Source organism: Amblyomma maculatum, chromosome 6 (genome assembly GCF_055883805.1).
Source record: "Amblyomma maculatum isolate TAMU_Amacu chromosome 6, ASM5588380v1, whole genome shotgun sequence".
Classification (NCBI taxonomy): domain Eukaryota; kingdom Metazoa; phylum Arthropoda; class Arachnida; order Ixodida; family Ixodidae; genus Amblyomma; species Amblyomma maculatum.
The window spans coordinates 32,785,397-32,795,131 of record NC_139349.1 but is presented as its reverse complement, the minus strand read 5'-3'; positions in this window follow the sequence as shown (position 1 = coordinate 32,795,131).

Genomic DNA, 9,735 nt, shown 5'->3' with positions numbered 1-9,735 from the left:
TGTGTGTGTGTGTGTGTGTGTGTGTGTGTGTGTGTGTGTGTGTGTGTGTGTGTGTGTGTGTGTGTGTGTGTGTGTGTGTGTGTGTGTGTGTGTGTGTGTGTGTGTGTGTGTGTGTGTGTGTGTGTGTGTGTGTGTGTGTGTGTGTGTGTGTGTGTGTGTGTGTGTGTGTGTGTGTGTGTGTGTGTGTGTGTGTGTGTGTGTGTGTGTGTGTGTGTGTGTGTGTGTGTGTGTGTGTGTGTGTGTGTGTGTGTGTGTGTGTGTGTGTGTGTGTGTGTGTGTGTGTGTGTGTGTGTGCGCGCGCGCGCGCGCGCGTGCTCGTTATCTGGGTCTGTGTGCCTTGTGATCCCTTATTATAAACAAACCTCGCTCCCTGAACACAACAGCTTTGATCCCGATACAAGGAATATCGCGTCTTATTCGGCCACGTGGGCCAATACAACAAGGCTCTTGAACTTAAAGGACGTATACAGATTGACGATTGTCGAGATTATGGCGACCGTAACAAAAACGAGAGGCGTCGATCGCACCCCACTATGGTTCACAGAGGTCGCTAATCACCTGTCTACGCGTGACGCAGCATTCACCTGCGGACATCGCTACCAGCTGATGCTGGAGAAAACGGCACCCTGCAGGGAGAGGGTAACAGATGTCGCAATCGCATGGTCACACAGCCATCGAGTATTGATTAAAAAAAAAAGAAAAGATGCTTGAACTTTGCAACAAACCGGGTGCCAAGCCGGAACTGCACATCGTTGTGAAGCGAATATCATTGCAAAGTCAATACACTGTGTGGTAGCCAACGATAGCACGGCTTAATGACCGTCGTGCGTACGGAAGCTACCATGCAAGTAGGAACTGTTCTGCGTTGCATCGGTGCGGGCTTATTTTATTCAGCGCAGCAGACCTAGCTGAACGAGGGATTGAGTCGCGACAGGTTACCGCAACACGCCGCTCTTTAGATATTGCCTATTCGGGAAGATCTATCTATGTGTACACTTTCTCCTTATGAGAATCTATGTGCACCGCCGCTACAAACTAATTCATCACACCACGCAGTATTCAGAAGAGACACCGTCTCACAGTACCGCCAAAGCATTGGTATATATTTTTCGCACCAGAAGCGAGCAGTGTCTTCGTAGGCAAAACTTGCGATTTTGATCGGTAACATTCAGTCAGGTCGATGACCTTAAAAGTCGACAAACACCAAAATCGTCGGCGACAGACAGTCGACGAAAAGTCCTCAAAGTCCCTATATGCATTCATTAGGAAATGGATAGAGCGGAAGCGAAACGAAATTCCCGGACTGCTGAGTGCAAGCTGGAAAGGGAGCTAAGAGCACGGCGCACCGAGACTTTCCACGCAATGTTCCCCCGCCTATTCGTCGCTCACCTGGTAGAGTTCGCTGACGTTGTCATCGTAGTATCCTGCAGCCGTGGCTGTTGCAGCATCCGTTTGCCGGGCTAAGACGCTGCTGTGCGTGGAGTGCCACTGCTGCATAATAGCAGACTGTAGCGCTCAGTGGAAGCGGTCCAATTCCGTCGTTGTTCGGGCGGCGGATTTCGTGATTTTTTAACGGGCTGGGGCTTTCGAAAAGCGAGTCTTAAGCTATCTGCTCGTGACGGCAAGCGCTGCTTCTTCTACTTCTACCTCTGCTTCTGCGTTTTCTACAACGTTGGTTTTCTATTACGTGACTTCTGCCTCTACCTCTTCTTCTGCGTTTTATATTCTGACATGTACCACTGTGCTCTATATCATTTAATTGCACTGAAATACGCTGTGAAAATGATTCATTGCCTTCTGGCTGCAGAGGGGCGCCATGTAAACAGGTTTGATGCTTGTCGCATACAAGCCCCTGAGAACCCATCAGAGCCCATTATCGATATGTTCGTTACACCATCTTGACAAGCTATAATTTCAGCTTGCATGACACCCTCGGAGGGCGTCCCAGTTCGTAAGGTGATCCTTGCCGATGTGAAGCGGTGTCTTAGGGTAATTTCAGTTTGTATTACGTGGTGATCACTGCCAAGAGTCTCTTCGAGCCTGGGCCACGTCACTTGCAAGATGCCCCTGGTGAACGTCAAGTGAGGATTTGTGCCTCTGGAAAAGCGTTTGCCAATTCTCGTGGGCGTGTGTATGCCATTCCACAGGGTTAGCTGGTGTATTGCACCCGGACACCCTTTCTGTTGGTTATGATGTATACCTAGGCAGTGGGGCGGATGTTGAAGTCTCCAATCACAATAAGCTTGTGCCCTTGTGTGTATCGGTACACTTCCTGCATCAAGGCATCGCCTGCCAAGGGATCTCTGGGAGCACTGTACATATTAATTTTTAACTATCCCATATTAACTATACATATTAACTTTTTAACTATGTTTGTTAATCCTTTTATGTCCGCTGTTGAGTGTTGCTAGCTATTACTTTGTTCACTTATCATTTATAACCAAGTTTAATGTGGGTATCTTCTGTTGCTGTTATAAAAAAATGTGTGCATTGCGCCTATACTAGCTTCGACTATTGGCCCAGCAGTTTTTGCAAACATTTTGGATATCTGATGTGAAAATAAAGGAAAACAATAAATAAATAAAAGAAAGAAATAAGTTTGTCATGTTTCCCGTTTGTAGATTCATTTTTTTTCCCCCAGATGCCTAAACAGCTTGTGACTCGGGCTCTAAACGATAAAACAAGGATGATGGGTACATCAGAAAGCGCGCCTTAAAGACTTAGACACGTCAGTATAAACAGAATGTCTTCTTATTTATATGTTTTCTTTCTGTACTGTGCTCTCAAGCATCGAGGCATTATAGAGAGAAGTGGCAAATGGGCAAAGAAATTAAAACAAAAAAAATTGGCAAAGATGCGGAGTTGAAAGCACAGTGTTAGAAAGTATACACGTGAAAGAGTACAATGTTTCAAATGAGAAAGAATTAAGTAATACACATGAGAGAAGCAAAAAGAAAGCAACAAGGGCAGTGTATACAGGCCAACAAATAAGAGCACTAAAAAAGACAAAGAATTCGGCGGAACAAAGACAACTAACTCTTGGTATCATGTAATATCAGCCTCATCAGAGACTGACAATATGTGGCACGAACTGTTATGCAAGACACGGCAACGAGGAGGTGGCTCCACTATATATATATATATATATAAACAGTATTCGTATTGCGAAAAAAAAATGGGTCCCATTTCGTTCTGATGGTCGACACGAAAAGAGCGAGAGGCGGATGTAGGTCGTGGAACTCGTGTGCGCTGATGGGTGGTAACCATTTTTGTAAACAACGCATAGCCGCATCCGTGTTTTTCTACAAAAGCGCTCTTACTAAACGAAGTCGTTCGGTGCCAACACGCGGGGCACCATATGCGCCTTAATCCCACCTTTGCTGGCCGCTCAGGCTGGCAAAATATGTAATCTAATGTTATCTTAGAAGTTTCGGTAATGAGGAGCTTTTGTCGTAAGGAAGTAAGTCAATATGCGTATATATGCGCGATATTTCAAGTAAGGATTGAAATTATAACAGTGAGGTTAATGCAGCTACGGGCATATTGTTCAACGCCACGGGGTGCTAGACAAATTATACTGAAGTCATTTTCGGTTATTGTTTCGATTACTATGCAAAGTTGGCTAAGCAACTCTAATAGGGCCGAGACATTGAATAAGTCAGAATCCTGTTACATCGGGTCCTTAGCTCTTGGATTGCGTTTATAAAGCACGTAAGAAGAGGTTACCAGTCTGTAAGCGCATACGCACTCGCAAGCGAAGCTCTTAAAGAGCACGTGTACGATTGGTTTGTGGAGTTTAACGTCCCAAAGCGACTCAGGCTATGAGAGACGCCGTAGTGGAGGACTCCGGAAATTTCGACCACCTGGTTTTTTTTAACGTGCATTGACAACGAGCACGTATACGAGCGGTATCTCCCTCGTTACGTATTTCTGGCCAGCAATATGAGCACCGTCTTGCTTTCTACTGTTATCACTTCCATGGTCACAGTTTCAGCCCATTATTCCTGCGTGTTTCGGTAGCGTCGCTCAAGAGCAGACTCATTTACTCAGCATTACTCACTCTGTCAATCTTGTCCTGAGAAAGTGCCCCCCCTTCTCCCCCCGCCCCCTCCTTCCCTGCGGTGAATCTGCGTCGACAGTACAAAGACTCTAACCACTACGTCCTCGTTGCCTCTAAGCACAACGAGCGCAATGCAGTTTTAAAAATGTTGGCTCGTGAACCGATACGGAAGCGGAAGATTTGACGACGAATGTCGTAGCAGTCTGCGTGAGTGAGGGAAAAAAAGGCCAGAAAATGCTCAGTAAAAAAAATAGCCTTGTCCTATGGCAACGTCTTGATGTCTTGTCTTTACGGGCCGCTTTGTACACGACCGCTCGAGGGACGCAGCAAAACGACGTTCTCCGAGCGGAAAGCGGCGAATTTGCGTCAGTGCCCTTGTGTGTATACGCTGGAAATTTATGGCGCGGGCGCATTCGTCGTGATTTATCGACTCGAGAAACGCGCGGCACTACTCTCTTTGATTAGAAGTGCCGAATCGCGGACGCCGTGGAAGAATCGAAACGCCATCAGGCGGAGCGTTTAAAGAAGACGATAAAATATAAAATACGTACGCTACCCGCAGAAAGCCTTACCATAAACAGTATAATAAAATTCCGGTATACGTCGACGGCGAGCAAGAATGATAGGGTCCTTTTTTTCCGCGGAGGAAATTGTTCAAGCGGTATTTCTCTCAACGTCCCGAGGGGATATTGCCGTTCCTTGAGGTCACATGCGGCTGAGATCTGGGAAGCAGGCTACAGAGGCGCTTGCTAGGCCAGTAAGTGTAGTGAAAAATGCTCGCTCTGGTCCGTATTCGAAGGCAATATCAGCATGCCAATATTTCAGTATCTGCATAGCACAATGTGCAGCTGCATCCCCATAGCTCCGAATGGTCGTTCTCTTGACGCTGGTGTATCTATTTCACTGATGTCCAGATGTTTACCACGAATAATGCGCACAGAAATAGGCTAGACATAATGGTTCCTCTTTTTTTTCTTTTTTTTGTCGGAAGAGGGTGCAAATGGTGAGATTAGCTACAGCTGCGATTCCGAGCTACTAAGCTGCCTCAAAGACGTTATTCGCGCTAAGCATTTGCCATCGTCATCAGCGACCTGCATTTCTACGTACACTACAGCATTTTGTTGCCTCGAGCACCTCATACGCGGCCTATTTTCCCGGCATATATTTCAAAGAAAAGTGCACGTAATTTTTGCGGCTTAATTACCTCCGTTTATCGGGATTATTACGGCGAGCAATTCCACGATTTCTCTGCGAATACATCATGAAGCATGCTATGTATTTATGCACTGAACAAGTAAATTAACTTTAGGTGTTATGAATCAAAAGAGTATTTGACTGCTTTGTTTTGTTTCAATGCATTGTGTTTTATTTCATTTATTTGTTATCAACAATCATGTAGAAGTTCGACATTTTATTGTTTTCCTGACTGCATTTTTTTTCCATGCACCAGCGCTGCAATGTACTTTAAAATAATTGTTTGTTTTAGTTTGACTAAGATTTACTTCGTGATTTATTTGGTTACATTTTTCGTACGGTGATATATGTTTGCTATTTTTTCTTCTAGTTTATCACATCAAAAGGCAAGAGACGACCACTTCGCAGTTTGAGATCTCATGTATTTCATTTCGCATCACAAAATATTTCGACTATCTTAACAATCGTAAAAGCTTTGATATTGTGCGTATATCGCTGCGTTGAACTTGTAGGGACAGCGCGAAAGCATGGACAACGAAAAGGTATACACTTACTGACAAAACAGACGCCCACTACTCCTTCCTTTATTCGGCCAAGAAAACACACGCAATTAATAAGTACGCCTATCAACAGTGAGCAAAACCAGCTCATCTCCTACAATAATAATGAAAGCAAATAACTATCAATCAGAAACAATTTCCAGAGGCATTATTCAATCCATTATGACTCGTTAAGAGTGTACGCCGCATCCCGACAGAGCGGAAACAAGAACGCAAGATATAAGCTGTTCAAATCAAATAACAAAAAACCTGTGTCGAAGAATCATAGCTGGTCAGCGTAAAAAAGATAAAAGACTGAAAAGCGAGATTAATGATTCTGCACTGACATTTAAAAGTAAGGCCTTGCAAATCAGTGTCAAAGTACACACAAAGTCAGCCAAGTCAAAAAGTAAACAAGAGATCGGGGGAGTTTGAACAGCCTACAAGAGTTCGTCTCAAAATCAAGGAACGAACCCAAGGGTGTGCAACGTACTACAGCCTTCTGACCAGATGTGACAATAAAGCAGGCCTCAGTGGCCTGTCTCTCTCGTGCGTCTTGAGCGCATCCAAGGAACTTAGTCTATTCCCAAAGAAGAAAAGAAAAATTTATTCGGAACTGTTAAAAGATACACAAAAATAGGTATACAAACGAGGGTCCGAAAGTCAAACGACTGTAAGTGGACCCTCATTTGATTAATACTAAAGTAAATAACAAACAAACAAGCAGCAACATAGAAAATATAATTAAGTAAAAGAAATGGTTATATTAATAGAGAAAAATTAACCTAAAATGGCAATGAATTAATAGGTTATTTGGGCATAAAATATAAACAAATGATGAGAGCAAAAAAAAAAAAAAAAACACTGTTAAATATATCATGCTGTATGTATACACTCAAAATTCCGCGCAGCGAACATGATCACAGCCTTGATTAGAAAGGTCTACACAGCTAACTACAGGAGAAGAAAGAACATAAAGGTACATGAGTAAAATTAAATCATAGACAAGGCAATATTTGCAATAAGGAGTTTAAAAATATTAACAAATTTTTTCTGCAAAAGAAAATTATTCAGGTTACACTAAATAAGGAAATCCACAATTTTAACGTCAGCGGCAAATTATTCCTATGAACTAACACGTTTTTGCAGCAAAAAAAAAAAAAAAAATCTGCACGTTAGACTTAAACATAGATAAGTACCTCGGCAATTTTGAATTCAGCGACAAATTATTCCATAGAGAAATGCATGCAAGAGCGGTTTACAACCACACTGCTTTCAATGCCTGTCAAGAAGCAACGGGAATATTTTATTTTTTCACGTTTGTGCTCACTTGCTCATGATTACAGCACTGCATTGATTGTCCAATGTGAACACTAGGGGACTCGGGTTAGTTCTCACTTGCACTTCAGGAGAGAAAACGGCTTACCATTTCGTTCACCAAGCATGGGAAAACATTTTCCAAGCTTGCACTCAGCCGACAAAAAATGCTAATGCTATATCTATTCGCCCTGTTAACATTCAGCGACACTAAGTGGAAACAAGAAATGACATATGCTTTTGGGCATTCTGTTTGTACTTTGTTTTTCATGTTTTTTGGGGGGCCATATGCTTTCACAAACGATGGAAGTTGTTTTATGACTCGCTCTAATCAGGCGGGTGAAGCCTCGATTCCTCGAGCCTCGGTTAGTGAAGCCTCGATTCAAAATGGGTAGGCACACGTTTTGATTGACGCCTGAATAACAGTGCTAACGATACCCCGTCTGACCAATACTTACTGAGCGTTATCGGAAGGCAAAACGCTTGTTCGTACTAAAGCGGCGCTACCTTTGATACTGCTCACTGCGAAAGTAGTGCTTCCTTTACCGGTGTCGTGTCAAGACTTTCAAGTCGCTTACCGCTCTTTAATGCCTAGGCTCCCCATACCTTCAGTATGCACCCTCATCGAACCTCTTGACTACGATACGATTGTCCACCCCTACCGTCGTTTCCGCGTCACGTACCCGCCACCACATCACACGCTCAATGACATGGAGAGCACGTACTGGCGACAACTCCAGACACGTTCGTTGTAACCTCCTCAATTCGCCCACATAATTGCACCACTTGCAACACCCCCCCACCCACTCTACCATTACCTATGGGAATGCCCACATCCCGTCCGCGTTCCTCCCATCAAAAACCCCACCCCATCCTCCTGGGAGGCCGCTTTTCTGGTCACGCAACCCGCCTATCAGCTACGACTGGTAGAGTGGGCCAAGCTAGAAGGAACGGCCAGAGGGCTTCTGGACTAAGGGGCCTTGCTGGGAGTATCTAACTGAATTATCAATAAATAAAGCTCTCTCCTCCTCCTCCTCCTCTTCCTCACAATATACAACAATACGATGGCAACGTGCTTGTACATAGAACACTTCTAGTGCAGCGCTCAGCTCGCGCTCCCTTTCAGTATGCCTTTTCAAGAACGGCACTGCTGCCGCTGATCCTCTCCTCAGGTACCACGGTAACCTAGCTCTCTTCGGATTGGTCTCCTTCCATGAAGCCACCGAGCGGTATGGCGAGCGTCACGCTCACCATACCCTCTTCCTCGCTCGGTAACCACCCTCCTGACACTTCTCATGGAAGCCACACTCCAGCTGCATATTGTTGCGCTCTCGCCGTATCCTCGTCTTCTCTGCAGGTAATCCCCGGATTAACTACCTTCCTGGTCCTCATTCCTCTACTCTCACTATACTCTCCGCCTTTCACGGTAATCACCTTCCGAGTGGCTGCCATGGCAACCACCCTCCGGTTATTACAACTGCTACTGCCACTGAAACGTAGCGAAACCCGGGAAACGGGCGGTTAACTAATGTCGCTGCAAAAGCTGTGGCGAAATCCAACTCGAAGGCGGTGGGAAAGCTAGGCACCCAACCGAAGCACCTCCCTCCGATGAAAAACCCCTCCGCTTGTCGTGGCCGACAACGTTAGCGTCAATACAGGGCGTGGAAACAATTTGCAGTCGAATGCTCTAGGGTACGAATGGTGTGGACTGCACCCGCACAACGCTTACGCAAAGCCAACCCCTAAAGCACGTACTGAACTTGCGTACGGAAAGCATCTTAGTAGAGTTCACTTACAAAATTTAGCGACATATTTAAGTAATCATTATTTTATATTGTGCATTTTCGTATTGATAAGCTATGAGCAGAGAGAGTTAACTCTTCATAGTCCTCTTGCAGTACAACCTGTAGCCCCTCAGCTGCCGCCGCTTTTCCTTAGCAGCGCAATATGGAAAGGAAGGGAAAATATTTTCTAAAGCCAGTAACTTCAAAGAGGAGAATGTATCATAACATGACCGATTAAAAACGTCGCGGCAAAGAAAATCAAGACAAAGTATGGTTGCAGGATGAACGCGCCACACCCTGTAACAAAATTTATTTGCTACAATATGTGGTAACGAAACTCGGTTGGCGTACTTAATACGCCAGGCCGCGAGGCTACGGTACGTAGCCGGTACACACCACCCCAGAACAAAACTATAAGTGTTTTAGCGCAAAACCCTCAGGTTAGCCTGAGTCGAGATGGCGCCACTAGGCTACTGAGGGGTAGCGACCACATCGATAATGACGACAGCCACAGCGAGATTTAACGTAAGAAAATCCGTTGTGGATGTACGGTGCGATGCAAGTCAAGAAAGCGCGTCTAATAAATGCAGTTTCACAACGAGACTTGTGCCATCTACGTGTTGCACTCTGCAAGTGCTATTTAAACGGACGCAATGTTTACCTGGAGCATTTACCAGTTATCGTTTTGCTCCTCCAACACCTACCGCTCCCCCTTACCATACTTCGCCTTTCTAATAAGAATGTTGTTGATTACCGAAAATTTTGAAGTATTATCACAAAGTCATGGGTGAAAAGGATGGATGAAGAGGAGAAATACGTGAAGAAGAAGAGAACCTTGAAT